Source organism: Parasteatoda tepidariorum, chromosome 7 (assembly GCF_982258835.1).
Source record: "Parasteatoda tepidariorum strain Cologne lab strain chromosome 7, Ptep-v5.0, whole genome shotgun sequence".
In the NCBI taxonomy this organism is placed as follows: Eukaryota; Metazoa; Arthropoda; class Arachnida; order Araneae; family Theridiidae; genus Parasteatoda; species Parasteatoda tepidariorum.
The window spans coordinates 11,949,384-11,971,744 of NC_141761.1; the positions used below are offsets into that span (position 1 = coordinate 11,949,384).

A 22,361-nucleotide genomic window follows, 5' to 3' on the forward strand; every position below is an offset into this window, starting at 1 on the left:
TTCATTTTCTACGTTTTCTTTTTTAAATGTAAGATTCTGAAATATGATATTATTACGTCACGCGATTAAGAAATTGAATTATCACTTTTTGATATTTCTCTCGACCCTTTTAATACAAATTCATATCTGCTTCGGAGCATTATTAATTTATTCATTGCTTTTCATGATTCACTGCGGCATGATTTTTCGAAATCTGATATTTTGATACAAATTTGATAATTAGATACAACGCAACTTACTAGTTTGACAACAATAAGTTTTAATCTTTGTAGAAAGTTGCCATTTTTCTGAAAATTGTCAATTTTTAGCTATTTATTGTAAAAATAGTAGTCTTACCTCGAACTTAGTAGCAAACAATCGAATTTTAGTTGCTATTGGTGGCTTTCTCTTCTCTCGTAAAAATAAAGGCCGCAACCTAAAATCGCAAAGAAAACAATGAGAAATCAAACATTATAATAAGTATTTCAAAGCACACAAGTTCGAAAATTCAGAACAGGGGGAAAGAGAAGGAACTCAGAAGAGATGGATGATTTTTTTTTATACTTAGATTCGAGTTATTTTTAAATTTTTGTCTGATATACAAAACATTTGGTGGGGGTTAACGATTTTCTATTAAACTCTTGAAGTTTGCAGGGAAAATTCTAATTCATAGATTTTGTTACACATATGCTTAAATAATTTCCATATTTTTTAGCAGATGGAATAAATATTAAAAAACAAAGGGTTATTATTTAGAGGAAAAATTCAATCGTGTTTTCTTGGTAAAAAATAAGCTAAACTCTTTTTGGTAATTTTTTTTTGGTGGAAAGGTTTACGATTTTTTGTTTTGTTTCGGGAGAAAAAAATTCAGACTTTTTTTTTTTTTACTTAATTTGGTTGTAACTTAGTTTTGGTGGGTGCTCCAAAGCATAATAAAAATTTTTATACTTTAAGATTTGGAGGTCAAATTCGACCTTGCTTATAGGTTAAAAAGTAGCTAAATTTTGATTTAACCATAACTTAATTTAGTGGGTGGGGTAACGATTTCCAAATATGGGATAACGATGGCTGAATTAAAACTTCTGGAAGCTTGATAAAATTTTAGTAAGTTTGTTTCTTTGTAAAATTAACGACTTCCTTATTCGGGAGCACAATACAGTTTTAGCATTTGGAATTTTTAAAAAAAATGCTTAGATTTATCAAGTGTTTATAAAAATCTGCTTTTGTCAGAATTTTTTTTCTGCAGGATATCTACCGTGGTCTCATGCTGTCTTAACATTGACCAAAATTTAAAGGCAATATTAAAATTTTCATTTTTTTAACAAATAGTTATGTGTTTTAAAGTTGTATCATATTTGAGTGTATTTATATATTCCCAGTTTTTGAAATAGACGTAAACAAGTTCGGGTATATTCAATTAATAGTGTATTTGTGATATTTGAGTTATAATCGAATATGTGTCCTAAAGATAAGCTTTCGCCACAGGATGGTCAAACGGGTGTGTTTATACCTGACCATTTTTTTCTTTTGGCGTTGCAAGTACTCCGGCACGGTTAACATATGGTAGGGAATTAACTTTACAGCTGGAATTTTTTAGGAACCATGAGTCTTTCTCTTACGCGGGTGCTGAGGACTTTGCCAAAGATTTACTTGGTAAATTGCATAGTACTTAGGCATTAGCGAGGGAAAATCTAGAATAGTCTGCAGAAAATAGAAAAGCTCGTAGAGACAAAAACGTCAAACAATATAATTTCCAAACAGGGGATGAAGTATACTGGTTCAATCCTGTGTTAAAGGAAAACCAGTGCAAGAAATTTGCTAAATTTAATGAGGGCCCTTTCAGGGTGATTGAAGTCATATCTCCGGTCACTTTGAAAATCCAACATACAAAAAATTTTGGCTATACTAGGGTTGTTCATGTGGAGAATGTGGCAAAGGCGGAGCAAAGATTGGAAATTTTGCGATCCAGAGATAGTGGGTTCGGTGACCAAATCAGTGGCAGTATAGATAGGGAAAGAGTAGAAACACCTGCTCCAGAAAATCTACTGTATGAGACAGGTAAATTCGTGCCTTTTCCGCAACCTCGTTATAACTTAAGACAACGAGTAAATGGACGGGTCATAAGAAATTAGAATTTGTAAGAGGGGGGTGCAACTAAATTTTTCTTGTTTTAAATTGGGTTATAAATGTTTTGGGGTGGAATGTCAAATGTTCTCCAAATATGGAGGAGGAGTTTATATCTGGCGGTGCATATTTTTGTTACATAAGCCGGAATGTAGTAGGTCGGTGGAGACTGTTTTTTGTTTTCAGGTGGACCACGGTCCTTTTATGTACATAAGTGTGAAGTGTAGGTCTCCACCGGCAATTGTAATGATGTATGTAATCAGTCAAAACTGGGTTTGTCCCATTTTTGTTTTTTTAATGTTATTTTGAAAATGTAGATTATGAATGTTTAGATGTTTAAAATTTGAAAGTTGAAGATTGAGAACGGTGCTGTACAATCTTTTCCTGACCCCTATGGGCCGCTTCAAAATCTATGGCTAAGTGTAAATCTGAGTTATAATGTTTTTTAAAGTTAAGTGTAGTTTAAACTACTTTGGCACATATTTGATTCCTCTTTTCTGTTTCCTTGCAAGGTGCACATTGTTAGGGTCAGATTTGATTTTAGTGATAAAGATCTAAAAGTAGGTTTAATGCCGCGTGGTGCTTTTAGAGATTTTGAACTTTAAGTAGGAATTATTTATGAACAGCTTAGAGAAAAGGAAAAAACGGAAATTTTTGTGTGAAACCAGTAATTTAGTTTTCTTGATTTCTTGATAGTGTTCCAGGTCATTTTAACATAGTGCTATAGTGTTTCAAAAAATTAAAAGTATTTTAATTTTTTTTCGGTGAGGCGATGGTATTGTAATAAATTGAAATTTATTATAAGTTTTTTTTTTGTAATACTTTTAAAGATAGATTATTTGTCTGTAGATGGCACCACTACGGTAAAGTTTAAATTCAATCATAATGATATTTTCTTTAGAAATTTTGAATTAGTCTTTTAAAAAGGGATTTTTTTGGGTAAAATCTATGTAACTAAATTTATTAATATTTATTGAAGATGGTATTATAACTTGTATAGGGTATTAGTGGATTCATGACGGTTTTTCTCAGGGATCTTTTTTTTTGGTTCTGACGTCCGCCGGATGCGGGATGACTCTGGACGTGGTAAACAGGTCAGTCTAGATTCTTTCGCCTTGTTGACGGGAGGATAAAAGAGAAGCGATGAATGTGGCTAGTAGGAGTTGCAGTACCAGTAGTAAGCAGTTAATCAGAGCAGTATCCTGGGGATACGGAGTTTGTCCGCTGAAGGAGTGGTTCGTGACAGTATCTCGGAGATGGTGGATCGTAACCTTAGGGAAAGCTAAACTGAAGTCTCTAGCGGGAAGGACTACCGGGATTAGCCAAAAGCCGATATCTTTGAGACGATGGGCCAAGTCCGAAGGAATCTATGCTGGACGTCCGGTGTCCCCCTTCTACATGCCTAAGTCGCTTGAAATTAAAATAGCTGGAGAAATTTCGAGATCCTAGCCAAGGAGTTTGTCCATGAGTTCATCTACCTTTCCGGTGGGCGGTTCCAGAGTGAAAGCAGTAAATTCCGTAGGGTACTTATAAAACTTTAAATTTTATTTCGTTAACATTTTAGAGGAATCATTTACCGAAAATTCTGAACTGTTATGTTGTGTTTTTTTTTTGTAGGAGAACAATCAGCATTTAAGTGTAATTTATAGATATCATAAACCAAGTCTGGGTTTTTAGAAATGTTAAATGAAGTTTTTATTTTATAAATGTCTTTTCTTTGAACTGTAGAAGTTGAAGGTTATGCTTGAGTGTTTTAAGGTTGCATTTTTGTTTTAATTAATGTATAAATGTTTATTCCCACGTTGGCATTTGGAAATGTGTGAAATTATGTTTTTGAAGATTTAGAGGTGCAATAAAAATGAGTTTTAAATGTTGAAAGTTTTCTGTAATTCATTAGATATTTGTCTACTAAATAACCTGGGTAACCGTTACTAAATTTAAATTTTGAGATCACAGCCAAAGGGGTAACGGTACACTTAACATTGACCAAAATTTAAAGGCAATATTAAAATTTTCATTTTTTTAACAAATAGTTGGGTACTTGCACTTCAGGAAGAAGATCGCAGATACCCACTCATGTGATCTATGACGCCAGTGCCAGCTGATCATTTATAAGGAAAATAGACAGTTAAAATCGAGCTAATTTTCTCCACATAAGTTAGAATGATAGTTCATTAAATACCGTGCACATCGAATTCATTGAAATGTAATTCTTTCTCCTCTTTCACATAATTTAGAATATTTATTTGTGTATTTTATGGTAACCAGGATATAATTTTGTTTTGTGTATCTGACAATGCATAATTAGTTTGTTCTATATGTTCCTGTGCTGAATAAGAAATATATACGGAGAATTAAAATATTTGCGTGAGAATATAGAATGTGTCACTTCAGATGCTTGAAGGGCTTGGCTTACTCGAAATAGAATGGAAAGGTTGCTAACAAATACCAAGTTTGGTCAACAACCAAATTAGAATACCCATATTACGTCACTTGCAGGTATCCCTTTTAGATAAAATTTACTTTAGTCATAACTTCTCGTTCAAATAGCTAACGGAAAGTTTTGGTGATCGAGCGCGAGCTCACGATTTGGTACAATAGGCTAATGTTTTCGAACAAAAATCAAACTTCTGAGTTTTTTTGTGTGGCTAAAAACCAGTTTTTGTCGTTCGTCGTATTATTATTATTTTTCATGAAGTATTGACTAAGCAATTACTTTTTATAAGGGTAAAAACGAGATTCTCAATAAACTAATATTTCAAAACAAAATATGTAAATTTAGTTTAAAAGTTAGCTCTAATCAGCGAAAAGATGTAAAAAAATAAATCAAAAAGTTTAAAAGATGTAAAAAGTTTAGTGAGCAAACTTGGGATTCCGGAAGTTAGTCCATATTAGCTAGGACTACGAGGTGAAATTTTGAATTTGATTTCAGAGTGGGGGATTTTTTAAGAATTAACTGAAAAAGCAGTTTTGACCTTAATTTTTAATCAGAATGAAGGTTTTTTTTCTAACAATTTTATACAACAGGCCATCTCTTTGGGGTAAAACTAAAACTTGTGGCTTCTATGTCAAAAATCAGTTTACACTTGCTTTGGCTATAGTAAACTGACTGGAAAAAAAAAATCTCAAAACCAAGAAGGAGAAAAACTAAATTTAGTGGGCTTGTTTGTACAACTAAAAGATTATGTCCATTCAGATTTCACGCTTAGCGCATAAGTTTGGTACTACTAGCGCCACTGTGAACATGCAAATCAGGGTTGCTTTAAATACATGTTCAACAGTTCGTAAGCACGTTTTTCGTAAGCTTTTGACATCGTGAGTTGATGTTAGGGAATAATGCCTTTAAGAAGACCTTATCTTAACCCAGCCCCGTGATCTTAATACAGCCCTCACGATCAGAACTCAAAAAGGATGGTGATCTTAATACAGCTCTCTCGGCTTCTCACAAAACAGCAATGAATCAACTAGTGGGATTTGTTCATCGAATTATTTAGCTGATATAATTCTGGTAGTAGACGCACTATAATGAACTTTCATTTTTAATTTTGGAACTGCTTTTTTTTGTGGTTCTTTTTATTTTGTTTTTCTGCTGAACACTTCATAAATATTTTATGCCAAATATAAAACAAATTGTTAATAAATGTAAATTGTATTTATTAAATGCCTTTATTCATAAAACTATTCATTTCACTTCAATCCAACGTGTAATTTTCAACGACGAGAAATTTGACGTTTTTTTAAAGTTGTTTCGCAGACGTCTTTTAAGATTCACCTCTTGTTTTACCCATATTACGTCAACCATAGTTATTTATAAACCGTCTGTTCTTAGGCCATTGTGGATTATCCATAATTAAGTTATTAGAAAACGTCTAGTAGACGTCGATATTTGATCTACGATGCCTAATGGATAACGTGGATGAATTCTGGACGTCTGCAGGATGAATTTTACTGAATGGAAATAAAATATTTGGAAATAAACTTCAGATTTTTGGACAAAAATTAACTATTATTTAATTAGGATGTAAACATTTTGTTGGCTGAAATAGGTTAACGATTTGCTTGCTTGGGTTAACGTATGAAAGCGAATTTCAATCTCGGTTAAAAATTAATTCTCCAAATCATGTTTTGATAAAATTTGACAATTGGGCAAGTGAGCTAAGCTAATTCCTTAGTTAGACTACCATTTCGGTTTTAACAATTGTAATTGTATTTATATGTTTTTGGTTGTCAAATGTATGGCTAATGATTTCAGACAATGGGCAAATTTTTGAACACGAAGTTCACTCTCTTGGTTTTTAGGTCAAAAGTTAGCTAAAACTTGTTTTTGCCACAAAATTGTATAGTAATTAGACAAATGAAATTTTTTGAAGGGTTAATGCAGGGGTGGGCACCACAAATTATGCGGGAATGCATTCTGAGTGACTCGCGATTCTGTTAACAATATTGCGATGGACAGCCCTGTACGACGTTAAAAAATAAAAATTATTCTAAAATTTTATACATATTTATTCTTTGTTATTTCAGTTTTATTTTTAATCTGTAATAAACATTGTTTAAAAACAAGTACCGTTTATTGCCTTCTGCTGAGCATCTTAAAAACCATCACCCAATTTCAACTTTATAGCTAGCCATCGAAGAAAACTTTAAACTAAGTGTCTTTCGATTTTAATTTTCAACGTTACAATTCGTGTTTGTAAAACTATTGCGAGAATTTAAAGAAAAATTTGTTTTGAAATGCGTCTGTGAAACATACTTTCTTGATTCTAAATTATTTATATACTTATTTTATTATATTTTTATTTCCATCATTGTTCAACTAACAATTTAGTAATAATAAACTTGTCTTTTTCAAATATAGAAAAAAATATTTTTTCAAATTCCTACTGCATATTATAATTTTATAAGCATTGGTAATGAACTCGACTAATTTTTTTTATTGCGAAATTCATTTTATTTCAACTGATTTTGGTGGTTAAAATGCAAAGGCGAATTCTAAAATTTTTACATCTAATGCCTAGATTAGCACAATCAGTTTCCTGCAATGGGCTTCGAAGCAGAAATTTTAACTTGTGGTTTAAAACCCGATAAATGTTTCTCACTGTCATAATTTTTTTTGACAGGTTGGCCGGAAAAAAACCTTTAGAGGCTAACGTTTTATTTTAATAAACTTCTGTTTCACGATAAATGGGGATATCAGAGGAATGAGCTATCAAGCAATGGGTTATCAATTTTAATGGATTATCATTTCGAGTGGGCTAATATTCGGTCAAACTTTTGTTCGAAATATATCTTTGTATTGAATTTCCGAACGAAACTTTTTGAAGGACTAAAGTTTTTTTTTTCCAATGCCCGCCTGGGAAATGACCTACGTCATACAGGCAACTGAAGGGCAGACTTGTTTGGCCACTCTTTCAGGGGCACCCTATTAGGTGGCCAACGTTGCTCCCACAGTCAGGGACAGATAGTACAGAAAGGGAAAGAACATCCATGCCTTGCCCGGAATTCGAACCCAGAACCTTTCTGATGCACGAAGGTCTAAAGTAGAGTAACGAAATTTCTACAAGCAGCTAACATTTTGAGCCAAAATTCAATATTGTGTTTCCTAAATTCTAACGCTTACTTTATCTTATTACTTATGCTGTTATCAACAAATATTTGATGTAATATTTTAATTTTTAATCTCCGTATACCCCTTGGGTGGGTCGGTGTTCTCCTTATCTTCCTATCTACCTTAGTCAACACTTGTTACTGCTTGTTTTAACGGTAGGTTTATAGATCGTTAAATTTGTAAAACCAATTTCAGTCATAACTACATTTTTGTTAGTGAGCTAACGAACAGTGTTGCTGGATTTAAACCAGATAATACAAAGCTGGTGAGTTTTTTTGTTCCAACAACTAAAATAAGATCGGCTAAAACAAATTAAATGCATGTTTTTATTAAAACAAAATATTTTTCAAAAATCCAGGTGACGTAAAAGAATCTTTGTAATTTTAATTACATGGTACAGTGCACAAAAAAAAGATATCACTCTGAATAACATATGTTCTTACGATCGGATTTTCACGTACATGTTCGAATGATTGAGTAATGATCACATACAAGTGTTCTTGTTCTAATGATCTAATTTCCTTAATGGTTCATGGGGGTGACCTCAAATATGCTAATTATTTAGGGATAACTATTAATAAAGTTACGAAATTGGACACAGAAACGTACTTTCTCTGATATATATATATATATATATATATATATATGGGTCATTCTCACGAAAACTGTCATTTTTCAGTTCATAAAATCCCGAAAAAGTAAAGTGAATAAAAAGCTCTGAAACTTTTTATATTAATAGAAATATGTAATGGCATTATAAAGAAAGTATATATCCTATAAAATATACTTAATATTTAAATTAATTAATTTTTTAAATAATTAATTTATAATTAATTAATTTATAATACTTAATAATTAATTAATTAATTTAATAAATAAATTAATTAATTTAATAAATAAATTAATTAATTTAATAAATAAATTAATTAATTTAATAAATAAATTAATTAATTTAATAAATTAATTTATTAATTTTTTTAATTTATTTTTCAGATTAATTAATAAGTAAATGAATTATTTTCGCTATTTAAAAAGTGAGGGAATGACACTAATAGTGAGGGAATGATATTTTATTTTAATACATGTTTTTATCTAAGTTACATCTACCTAAAGTTTGAAAATGATAACATACTAAGTATATCTAATATTTAGTATAATTTACTCTTATATATTTAATAGTTTTTACAGGTTTGGGAAATAAAATTGGCTGGCATAATTGAAACAAAAAAAGATTTAATAATATACTCATCTTGAATCATTCCCTCACTTCAGCGTCATTCCCTCACTTTATACACTAGTGAGGGAATGACGAATTCAATAAAATTTAAAAATAACAGTTAGGCCTAATTAATTTCTGAAGTCAATCACATACAATTATATTCATACAAGAAAGCAGCATATAATTATCCACTTTCTCGATGAAGTTGTATTTTATTTTACTCTAAAAAATGACATGAGGGAATGACAAATGTAAAAAATTTAACCTGGTTTGATTCATTCAAATTTATTCCACAGCAAGGCTTCTTTAAGTTGAAGATGGAAACATACTGCAATTTTGTTCTATGATGCCAGTTGTTAACTTCTGAAGTTTTTATTAAAATATTTTCATTCTAAGAAGATTGAAGGTGAAAAGAACATTGTTGTGAGGGAATGACGCGAAACACTGGGGACAAAGTTTAAAATAGTGCTGTGTTAATATTTTTATCAGAAATTAAATTTAAAATTGATTTTCTGAATTCTATATTTCAGTATTCTGAAATAAAAAACACGAATTTGTAAAAAAAAAAAAATTATTTGAGAAACAATTTTTTTCTTTTTTTAAATCTGCAGTGGGGACAAGTGAGGGAATGACAAATTGGTATATTTTTATTACCTAAAATAAATAAAAAATAAAAATTGATAATTTTATTTTTATTCTTTTGTTAGCTTGCATTCTGAAGGACACTCTCCCTGAATTTTTTTTTTTCGTAAGCTGTAAAACAAACATAAAATATACTGGGGACATGAAAATGACTGTTTTTGTGAGAATGACCCACATATATATATATATATATATATATATATATATATATATATATATATATATATATATATATATATATATATATATATATATATATATATATATATATATATATATATATATATATATATATATATATATATTTGGATATTTAACCTTCAAAATATAGGGCATAGCCACAATCTTGGAAATTGGTCCCCATAGTTTAATCAAGAGAGGGATTCAAAGTACGGACTTCTTAATGTTAATTTCCCTTTTTGCGTTTTTAGTCATATTTTAAAACTAATTAAGCTCTTCAAAAAAGAAACAAAAAAAATGCACCCACTCATAAAACCCATTTACCCAAAGATAATTTCACGAAGATTTTTTTTTAATAATTATTACTTTTTATTATTTAATTTTATTATGGATAAAAAAATTGAATTTTGAGGTACTATTTTTATAGCATTTAAATCTACGTATTTTTCTATATCAAAATCAGAAGTTTCAACCGTTTTTAGTAGAAGCCGAGAAAATCAAAATTGTTCTTAGAAAAATAATTTGGCGAAAATGAGGAAATATATTAAAACGAGAGAGATTAATATTATTTAAATGCAGATAATTTACGACAAAATTAACTTACGCTTTCGCGTAGTTTAACATTTCATTAATTTTAATTTCGTAGCGTAATATTTGTTTTGGTAATAACCTATTGCTCATAATTTTTTTAAATTATAAAATACGATGTTTCTTTTGTAGTATTAAAATATTTGTAGTACTAGAAATTTATTCGTAATTCAGTAAAGAAATTCGAATAAAAGATTTCATTAAATAAGAAACATTTCATTCAACGAATGTTTAGTTTTATAAAAGCATGTTTTTGATAGAATGATTATTCATCAGCTTTTCTTAATTTTATAGTTTGCCTTTTTTTCTACAATTGATACAATTTTAATAATATACATACGTATGCATAGATTTGGAAAAATATATTTATCATTTTCTTAAGTATATATTTTATACTTATTCATGCAAATACGTAGTCATCATTTTTAAGCATCTTAAAATTTTTCAGCATCTTACATAATGTCTTAATCTCAAAATAAATTTTTTAATTACCTGTCCGCGCGTGTTTCACAGAACTATTTTACGAATTATTTAATTAAATTTTAACGGTTCTCAAAATCTTTTTCTTTACGCTACCAAGCATATTATTTTTTTATTAATATACTAATAATTTTTTCTTTAAATTTAGATTTTTTTTTAAGTAAAATTCATTTTTAAATTATTGTCAAGTTTTCATTAAATGAAAACTTAGAATTATTGCCAGCTAGCTGGGAATTAAATCTTGCTAAGAAATTAAATATTCTGCTGATAAAAACTATTCTATGCTAAACAGCTATTCTGTGCTATTTACTTTTTTGCTGCTTCTTATTTTTTAACTAACGAAAAGTAAATGCAAACACTAAAAATAGAAAATTGTAAAAAGATTCCAAAAACGTACAATTTTTGGAATAATCTGAAAAAATTGTTTTCTTAACTTTAGAATTTCCTTAACCCTTTGCGATCGTATTAAGTTTATACATGGGTGTCATGCTGGTCGGAATTAATTTTCTTTGAATGAATATTAATACATATTATGCAAGAGTGCAAGATTATGAAGGAAAAATAAAATATTTTAATTCTTTTTTTAACTTTAGATATATGTAACACAATATGTTTTAATTTTGTGTAAAAAATATATTTTAGCAATTCTCCATCGTGTGATATCTTTCAAAGCAGTCATCAATATGAAGCCCTGGTTTTCGAGAACATGTGTCGCAAAAAAAATTAGTTCGGCATCTTCCGCCTTTGATTATTCTGTTTGAACATTCAGAACAATCTTTACTCTTTACGTCTTCACAGTGCCGCATTATGTATAGTTGGCCATTAAGCTATGGTTAACATTTTTGCTGGGGTGGCTGAGAGCAGACAGACATGCGTCTGGAACGGTAAAAAAGCGTTGGTGGCTGAGAGTAGACATACGACAGCAAAGGGTTAATACTAAGATAAGATATATCAAGAGATTTTTAGAAAACAAATTTCATAGCTGTAATTCAGTTTGTTAAGAGCGGCAGGAAAAAGGTGAAAATGGTCCATTAAATTTGACACTTATATGAATATCCGATTATTAGAACGAAAATTATCCAGGGTCATACCCTTTTTTTTTTGGTGCACTGTACATTACTTGGTATGATTTTATATGATAATTTGAAAATCGTTAGTTTATTGGAGAAACATGTAAACTTTAGAAGCATTAAGAACAATAATTTTAAACTACTTGAAATTATAATAATCAATTTCCTACAACTTTTACAATCAAATATATTTTAATTAGTAATTTTAACAAATATAAGATTTTTATAGAAATTTCCTGATAAAAATATTTAGCACAATTTATGAAAAATATTTGTTTAAACAGGAATATTGTATGAATTAAAACGTGACTATAATATATTTAGAATAATATTTTAGGCTGATTTTAAAGTAAGTAGGGTGAATTGCACAAACAAATGAACTACTGTATATTACTCACATTTTAACCATTTTTGTAATAAGTAGGGGAGAGTGGGGTCAATTGTAACATTTTTTACTTAACTATTTTTAACTAACAAAAAATCCAATATATTACTAGTATTAATTGAGAGACGAGTAAAGTAAACTATCCTCTACTAGAAAAAAAATACCTTATTTTAAATGTTATTATATTAGTTATTAACAATTTTAGACAGTCGTGCATTTGTTACAATTGTCCCCACTTACGGGGTCAATTGTAACAGTTCATAAACTTAACTAAAACATAGTTAACTATACATATTATCACAGTTGTGATATATTTTTTTACTGATCAAAATAATAGTGATATTTTAGGAGTAAAAATAATAATGAGCAGAGGCCTAAAGGGTTAAACTTTTAACCTTAAGGGGTTAAACATTTTAATTTATGCAGTGAAAGGTGACTAATAAAATAATGCACATGCAACATAATATAAATGATATAGGAAACTATCGGTGGTTCTTAAACAGTTAAGTAATGGTTTGTAAACGCAAAATTATTTATTTTCAGCTGTTACAATCGTCCCTTTACTTATTGTTACAATCGTCTCCAAGACGCCATTTCAGCTTCATTTGTTAAAAACAATGCTAGTTAATTAACAAAACTAATCTTTTTTTTGAAATGTTAATTAATAAGTCCACTTACATATTCGGTTAATAATTTTTATTTGTTTAAACAAAATTACTTTGTTACAATATAATATTCTAATACCAAAAAAAGTACTTACGTAGCGTGAAAATATCTTTTGTGATGTAACTCTTTCAAAAGTACATAAAAATGGTTGCCAGCAGGGTTGCATTTATTAAATCACCTTATGCGCCACCTAGGAACCAAATTTAGAACCCGACACTCGAAACATTTGCTCTGTTACAATCGTACAAACCATTGTAAAAACAATAAGGTAAAAAAAAGCCCATAAAAGCTTTTAAAATTAAAAACAGTTTCTTTAATAAAATACGCCCGGCTTGGAGTTTTTTTTTTAGTGAAAAGGCAGACTTTTATTTGCTAACAAATGCTTACTATGGACCAACAGTTTGAAGACACCATTTCTGGTGGCATAAAGGTTTACCACTATGGGCTAACATTTAAAGGCAAAATTCAAATTGTTTATTTCAAGGACAAAAAGTTTGTTTTATAGTTTGCTCTTGTTGCGACATATTATTTTTCGGATGGAACAAAAAAGTTTCAGGCAGTTTAATCTGTGTAATAATTTAATATATAATTTCCTGCAACGGGCTACTGTTTGGAAGTAAAAAATGAATTGCTTTGTAAGTCAAAATATAGTTGAAATTTATTTAATCCAAAAATTGTTGACAAATGGTCAAAGAATATTTTTTATGGATTAACAATGTCATAAACTGGGCTTTAATTTGGCGACGAAATTCAAATTGCTTTTTTTTTCGTCGTCAAATCAAATCAAACTTTTAGTTCTTTTGTTAAAAATCAGCGAAAACCTGTGTTGGGCATTTTTTAACAGTCAAAGCAAACGAAACTTTTTGATGATCAAATTTAAGTTACCAACTTTCTATAATTTTCATTGCAATTTAAAACATTTTATAAATTGCTAGATAGTTTTTCTAATTGTAACGCGTCGCTGAAGGAATTCTCAAAAAAAGGATATAAAAGCAATGCAGTTTTCTTTATGATGTGTTTTTTTCGAATAACTATTTGAACGAAATAGCTTTTCTTAAATTAATGAAAAGAAAAAAGATTTGTATATCAAAATTCTAGTTTATAGGAGCAATAGTTTAAAAAAAATATGTAACCTGTGTTTCGAAATTTGCAGTTTTATAGAAAAGGCAGATAAGAAAAAAAAGCCAGAGAAGAAACAGAAAGAGAAATTAGAGAGAGAGAGTTGGAAAATTAAAGAAAGAAAAAAGCGAGAATAAAAAAGGGAGCAAAAGGAACAGGTAGCAGCAATTATGGGTGACACTTTTTTCTCCTTCAAAAAAGCATAAATAGTATTACTGAAACTAGAATTGAGAAGTGAAAATTGAACTAAATATATGGTCGGAACAAGTTGAGGTCTTAAAATTAATGGAACATGAGAATGAAATTCGTACCTGAGTTATAGTTTATCACATGTTGTACCTCCATCAACGTCATCACTCTTTCCTAACGGGAAAAAAAGGCCACAACTATAAAAACTGCAAAGAAAATTATAAGAGGACAAGTGTGGTTATCGGTATTTCAAATCACAAAATTGAATTAAAAATTTAATAGAAAATTAACGACACTTATATTTTTCATAATGAATGTGCGCACTGCGCAAAAGATCACGGGAAAAGGTAGAAACGAAACAGCAACTTATAGTTTGTCTATTTAAAGAACTCCCCTTAGGACAAAGTCTAAAGCAGTCTAATGCTGTGGAAACTAGAAAAATAGCAGAAATAGTTTATCACAAGAGGGTGCTTTTTTTCTTCCCTGATTCCCTTTCTTTCACCAAACCTATCTTAAATATTGACACAACACTCTTACTTGAAATAGTTTAACTTTGTCACCGTCTCTGCTCCAGACGAATGGCGGGTGGAGTTCCTTCCATAGACAGACTGAGATGGTTTATAAGAGATGGTTTAAGTAAGTCTTTCATTTGTTTTGAAAAGACGGACTGTGATTTGCTTTGCTTAATTATGTTTATACGCATTGGTAAAAAACAATAAGGTAAAACATTAAAAAAGCCAATAAAATTTTGCTTTTAAATAAAGGAGTGTTTTTTTTAAACAAAAACTCTTTTGACTACTTAAGAAAAGGCCAACTTTTATTGCTACCCTACTAACGTATGCTTACAATGGACGAACATTTTAAAGACACGGATAAAGGTTTACTACCATGGGGACTAACATTTGAAGGCAAAATTCAAATTCGTCATTTCAAGGACAAAAAGTTTTATAGTTTGCTCTTGTTAGGTAAGATCATTTTGCGGATGGGATAACATAAATTTTAGGCAAATTAATATACGTCAATAATTTCCCATTCCGGGCTATTTTTTGGAAGTAAGAATAAAGTGTTTTCTAAATCGAAACATAGCTAAATTTTTTTCAATCTAAAACTTTTTTGACTAATGGCAAAAGTATATCTTATATGGGTTAACAGAGTCGTAAGCTGGGCTTAAATTTGTAGGCGAAATTTAATTTTGTTTTTTCTTCCGTCGAAAACTAGCTAAAATTAATTTGGAATATTATTATTATATCTTTTAATATATTAATTATTATAGTTTTTAAATATTATATCTTATTTCGTGGAGAAATAACGAAACATTTATTGGGATATCAATTTTCTAAATTTTGTATTAAATTCAAACTTTAGGTTATTTTGTCAAAAATCAGCGAAATCTCGTGGGTATTTTTTTAGCGGTCAAGTAAACGAGTATTTTTGGTTAAATGAAAGTTAACAATCTCCTATAATTTTTATTGCGATTTAAAACATTTTAAAAATTGTCAGAAAATTGTTCTGTTTCTAAGGTGTCACTGGAGGAACTTTTAGAAAAGGACATAAAGGCAACGCAATTTTCTTAAAGATTTTTTTTTCGAATAACCATTTGGGCAATAAAGCTCTTCTTATATTAAAGAAAATGAAAAAAGATTGTTCTTAAATTTTATTGAGAAGTGAAAATTGAATTTAATTTTTTAGGCGAAACAGGTGATCATTGAGGGAATATGAGAATAAAATTCGTACCTGAATTATGGTTTATCACAATCACAATCGCTCAATCAACGTAATCACTCTTTCCTATCAGAAAAAAAAAGGTCAAAACTTGTTCTGCAAAAACTGAAAAGAAAATAATAAGAGAACAAATGTGTTATTAGGAATTCCAAATAATAAATTTCAATAAAAATTTATTAAAAAAATAGCAATACTTATATTTTACAAAACGAATGTGTGCACGATGCAAAAGATCATGGGAATAGGGAGAAACGAGAGAGCAACTTTATAGTTTGTCTATTTAAAGAACTTCCCTTAGAACAAAGTCTATAGTCGTCTCCTGCTATGGAGTCGTGTCAGTTGGGAGGGGTGCCTGAGGCCGAAGTGGCACTTCATCGCGAGGTGAGGATCGCTGAGGTGGTATGCCTTCTTGTCCTGTAGCCTAGAAATAAAAGTAAGGATTATTAAGTGGACACATTACCCGAGTAATTATCATCAGAGATGATGCAAATTATACATACATAAATATAAATTCATAAACAATAATAAATATGAAAACAAAACGCATAAGTATAAATACGTAATTATTTAGATATATCGATAATCAAAATTATACTTTCTGTACAAAGTTTGTCAGTATAACAAAGCAACAAACAGAAGCAATAAAAAACATTCCATCACATAACGCTTATTCATTGGTCCAAAGCTTTGCCTAGTTAATAGTGCAATAACCAGAAAATAGCGGGAAGCCAGAAAATAGTAATAATGGAAATAATGAAAACCAGAAAATAGCAGAGATAGTTTATCACAAGAGGGTGCTTTTTTTCTCCCCTGAATTCTTTTCTCTCTTCACACCTGTCTTATATATTGACCCAACACTTTTAATTGAAATAGTTAAACCCCCTCACCGCCTCTGCACCAGACGAATGGCGAGGGGAGTTCTTTCCATAATGCTTCATAAGAGATGGTTAAAATTTTTAATGTGTTTTGGAACAGGTGGAATGTGATTGCCTAGCTTAATTATTTATTTATTTTAAGACAAACACTGATCGTTAAAAATAAATTATAAATCATTAAACATAAGTATTGCTTTTTATTTTATCTTTCCTCATGTGTGTGATAGATTATTAAAGGTAGGCATGTAAAAACAATCTGACATACAGTGTGAATTTTCTTTCGCTCTTAGGTATATTTCCAGAAGCCGATATGTGTAATATGTTCCGTTGTTGAAAGGTACTCACTCATTCGTTAGGAGGAATCAAGAAAATCGTTATATGCATGTGACGTTAAATTTTGGTATTACGCACTACCGATGGCATTATGATAATTCGCACAGTTTTAATAAAGAATTTTAAAGCGTATTTCCCGTAGTTTTAGAAAATATTTTTACTAGTAGTAGTACACCGAGAAGGATAACAATTAATATAGCTGTTTTAATTGCGTGGGTATATTTCTTTCAGTTTTGTGAAAGATTTCGTTGTGATGTTCATTGCTGATTAATTGATTTTTTTTTTATTCATCCCGTACTGAGAATGAGTATTATCACTAGTCATAAAATAAAGGTTAATGTTATGATTTTGCTGCCGGAAACAAGCATTGTGCAAATGTTATTAATTTAAAAAATGTTAAGTCTGGAAAAAATATTGCGCAGAAGTGGTTATTAATTAATATGTTACTCCTAAAACTGATATAGGGATGAATAAGTACATAAAATATGGAGTTGTAAATGAAACAAAAAGAAATGGTACGATATGAAAATTTATAAGCTATGGATAGAGCGGTCGCTTTCCAATGAGGTGAACCGGGTTCGAATCCCGGCGATGACGGATCGAGGCGAAACCGCATCCGGCTTGCACCGACCACAGTCAGGGATGAGAGTAGTCAGAAAGTAAAAAAGAGGAAATCCAAAAAGAAATATATATATATATATATATATATATATATATATATATATATATATATATATATATATATATATATATATATATATATATATATATATAAAACAAAAATGTGACAAAAAAAATGCGATTTTTAAACTTGTAAACCATGTGAATATAAATCCCGATATGAGACTTTTAAATCACGTAAATATGAAACTCTACATCGAATTTAAAAAATGCGATATTACAACCACAAAAACGAATCACGATATTGGATTTTAAGCTCGCGTGAATACGAATTGCTACATAGGGCTTTAAGAGCTCGTAAATACAAATTGCGATATTAATTTTTTAAATCTCGTAAGTAAGAATCGCAATGTACAATATTTAAATCACCTGAATAAGAATCGCAACGTTCAACTTTTAAATCAGGTAAATACGAAAATCGAGATTTGATAATAAAATCGCGATTTTAAAAATGCATAAATACAAAACACGATATTGGATTTTTAAATGTCGTAAATAAGAATCATAATATACGATATTTAAATAGCATAAATAAGAATCGCAATGTGCAACTTTTAAATCAGATAAATACGAAAATCGATGATTGATATTTAAATCGCGTGAATAAAAAGAAGAGTCTGGACTTGTGATTTCTAAAAGGCTTGTTTGTATTGTTTTTGTTTAGACATAATAAATAAAAATTTACAAGATTAATTGAATAAGCAAATAAATATTTTCACCGCAAATCCACCTCTATTTTTTCCCTCTTTTTCTGTTTGTTTTCACGCCAGAATACAAGAAGCAGCGACTTCTGAATTACGAAAATACGAGCTATCCTGCCGACGGATAAAAAATACGGAAAATCTTATTTTCTGCGCGTGAAATCGGAGAAAATAGCTAAAACAAGTAAAAATGCGGAAGGGTTAGCAGCTAGGGCGTAGATTGAATTTTCTGTTTATCTTTGAAAATCGTAAATAAATATAATTATTTTACTTCAATGACTGAATTTTAAAAAAAACGAAACTTTTAGAGAATCGGAGTTTTTGATAAAAAGGCTGAAATTCGAGAGACAAAAAAAATCTCATCCCTGTATAAAGGTCAACCAGTTTCATCCCAAGGAAATGATTTTTAGAGAAACTTCAGAGAGAGGAAAAGGGACTTCAATAATTTCCCTCCGCGGAAAATTAAATTCCTCATGAAATATTTTAACTTGTGCAAAAAAAAATTTCAGTGGAAATTAGCGGGAAAAATGGAAAAATCTGAAAAAAAGCGTAAATCCGCGAATCCGCGGAAGAATCTCATCCCTGCACAGTGCTAACGAAAAATATCCTCAGTGGTAGACGGATCATGGGTTGGAGTCCCCTTGCCGTCGGGCTAACCGTGGGAGGTTTTCATCTCCCTGTAACGCTAATGCGAGTTAGTTCCATCAAAAAGTCCTCCATGAAGGCAGATTTCTCTCAAGACTTAATCCAGGAGTTCCCTTGTCTTCTGGATAGGGTGATAAGTTACAGGTCAACGGAGTTGAACATGGGTCATTGTAAAGCCGAAAATTGGGTCGGCTGTACAAAGACTATTATAAAATCGAAATGCCATGTGGATTTACGATACTATAAGCGTCAATTGAAAGCGTCAAAAAGTGATTATTTAAAAGGGGAATTTTAAGTGTAGAAATAATATTAACTGATGAATAAACGGAATTTTTAAAACCCCAAGTAAAATGGTAGCAATTAAACTCTGAATTAGCTGGTTATTCAGGGCTTTATTAGCAATAACTGCCCAAAAAACAATGAAATAAGTGCAATAAAACTTGCAAAAGTAAATAAGGGTTATAATATGCGGATAAGTAAATAAGTGCATTAAAAAAACATTTAGATTTTCTTTTAAAATGACGTGAAAATTCGTAGCAATAATTAACGAATGAATGAGTGAAAGACGGCATGGATTAACGAATATCGGCGCAAACCGAGTGTGTCAGAGTGATTTCTAGGATCTGCTATTCGAACTTCACGTGCTATAATAACATCAATACTAAAAATGAAAAACTAGAATATCATAATAACTAAGCTGTAAGAAACATAGAAATTTTTACAGAAAAGTAGAAATTCGTAGCTATAATGTCGAAAAGAGTGATCAAAACATATTTATGAAGGAATCGGTGCGAGTTGTGAGCGATGATAAGTCAAATGGGTGATTTAGAATTTTCGTGTGAGCAATATATTAAAAATATTGGATACATTCTATTTCAACGAAATTAAAAAGAATAATAATACTAAGAGGGACAAATGTACCGCATTAATTAATTCGTTTGCTACAAATCTGAATTTGTAACTTAATCCCCACTCACAGTCATATTTTATTAACATGATGTTTTAAAAAAAAATAAAGAAAGAACATGATTTCTCTAGAGCGAACTATCTTTTAAACTTTCACAAATTCGGATTTTTTTATTTTATTTTATAATCAATTTATTTGAAATTCTACCTGAAGCCAGTCATTATCTATGACATTATCATTATCGATCATTATCGATTTTTTTAAATTCTCAAATGAGAACAGAAAAATTATGAGCATTTCTATCCCATCTGATTGACGAGAAAGGCATCTTTTGAATATCTGCAGAGAAAAAATAATCCTTCAAAAATTTATGAAGGAAAGAAAACGAAAATGTTTTATTCCTCAAAAGAAAAATCTTTTCTGCGAGGACCATATAACGATTCTGCCACCGGCCCTGTTTTTCATTAAACATGTAAAATAATAGGCAATTCCATACACGCTACGGACTGACTAAATGGATTGTGAAAACCAAGCTTTTTGCGTTCGTGGTGAAAATCGACGTAGTGTGAAAAAATCTAATTTTCTAAAAAGAAACTGATCGCAACGTTGGGCACCAAGTGTTTTTAAAAACAAAAAAAAAAATTAAAATTCTACTGCAACTAGAAATTGTAATTTATGGAAAAAGAGAATAAAATTCTTACCAGAATTATGTAGCACCATATTATGCAGCGCAATCTTTCCGATCTAAAGAATAACGGCAACAAATTGTCCTGCAAAAAATGCAGAGAAAACAATAAATATAAACAAATGTTCTAATAAGCATTTCAAATAATAAAATTTAATAAAAATTTATTAATTAATTCACAACACTTTCAATTTACAAAACGAATGGGTGCATGGTGTAAAAGACTACTGGAAAGCAAATGAATAACTAAGAAGAGATGTCTTAAGTTTTTAAAATGCTTTGATAAGACTTGTTCTTGATTAGTTCTTTAATATAAACACTGAGCATAAAGAATAAATTAGAAAATCATTAAGCATATGTATTGCTTTTTAGTTTTTCTTTCCATCAAAAAGCATGCATACGACTTGTTATTAATGGTAGACACGAAAAGACGCAAGATATACAGACTTGTGTGCCCTCAAATGGAGTTCCATGAAAAAGTTAGAGGTCTAAGACCTTGGACTTTTTTTAAAGTTTTTTTTAAACATTTTTGAAACCTACAGTTATACTTAGATCCAATCACTAAATCTTTATTTTCTTGATATTTCAGATGTCATTAAGAAATAATTTAAAGAGAAATTAAGGAATTATACTAAAGCCAAAGAAAGATAAATGGTAAATACTTTTTTAAGAAAAAAACAATTTTTCCTATAATGTATTGAATAAATTGTTGAAAAGACACACAGTTTATATAAAATTTCTTTAGTATTTTCCAACAGCGATGTTCACATCAAAAGGAAATAACTTATTCGTTAGTAAAGAAATGTGCTTCAAACAGCTATTTTCAACATTCATATAAGTTCTTTATAGCTTTCATTTCAACAAAAGGCAAACTTCGGCTTATTTCATTCATTTTTACCTTATGTAAATAGGATGAAAAAAATATCTTATCAAGATTCAGCTTAAGGATTGTGAATTTAACTTTCGAACATCAAACCCAATTTAATATACGAAATCGCATTTTTCAATTTTAAAGATATGAAAAACATTCATTCCTCTTTTTAAATATTTTGAAAATAAAATAGTCCTTTATTGGTTAATAAATTTATAATTGACTTTTAATAGTTTTTAATAATTAGTCCTCCTTTGGTTTCATATTCACAACTGCTAATGAACTTAATTTTATTTTCATTTTATAACTGGCGTCGAACAGTCGATCCAATGTTTTTGAGCTTACGACTACTAATATTCCGTAGCCTTGTAATTTTGAACCAAATTCAGAAGACAATGGAACTCCTGAGTCAAGTATTGGGAGAAGTTTGTCTTTGTGGAGGACTTTTTGATAGAACTAACACGCATTTGCGTTAAATAGAGAGGAAGACCACGAAAACCTCCGATGGTTAGCCTGACGGCAAAGGGACTTCAACCCATGATTCATTTACCACTGCGGATAATTTAGGTCAGTACTGTGGTCGGTGCGAGCCGGGTGCGGAATTTGTATCGACCAGTCAAGGCTGGGATTCGAACCCGGTAAAAGAAGTTTGATCATTAAGGGTTTTCACAGATCAAAAATATTGTAAACCG

At 30.1% G+C, this 22,361-nt stretch overlaps 1 long non-coding RNA gene across 2 annotated transcripts in view; it reads right to left on the bottom strand.

The window, feature by feature from the left end:
- LOC147806840 (uncharacterized) overlaps positions 1-22,361 on the bottom strand; it is a 157,596-nt gene that overhangs the window by 130,410 nt on the left and 4,825 nt on the right. The window contains exons 2-5 of one of the 2 annotated variants that reach the window (XR_015435295.1): positions 20,815-20,883; positions 15,984-16,392; positions 14,372-14,455; positions 337-415 (exon numbers count right to left, since the gene is read on the bottom strand). This is a non-coding gene — a long non-coding RNA (uncharacterized LOC147806840). The remainder of the gene's footprint in view (positions 1-336; positions 416-14,371; positions 14,456-15,983; positions 16,393-20,814; positions 20,884-22,361) is intronic. The other variant, XR_015435296.1, reaches the window with a different exon arrangement.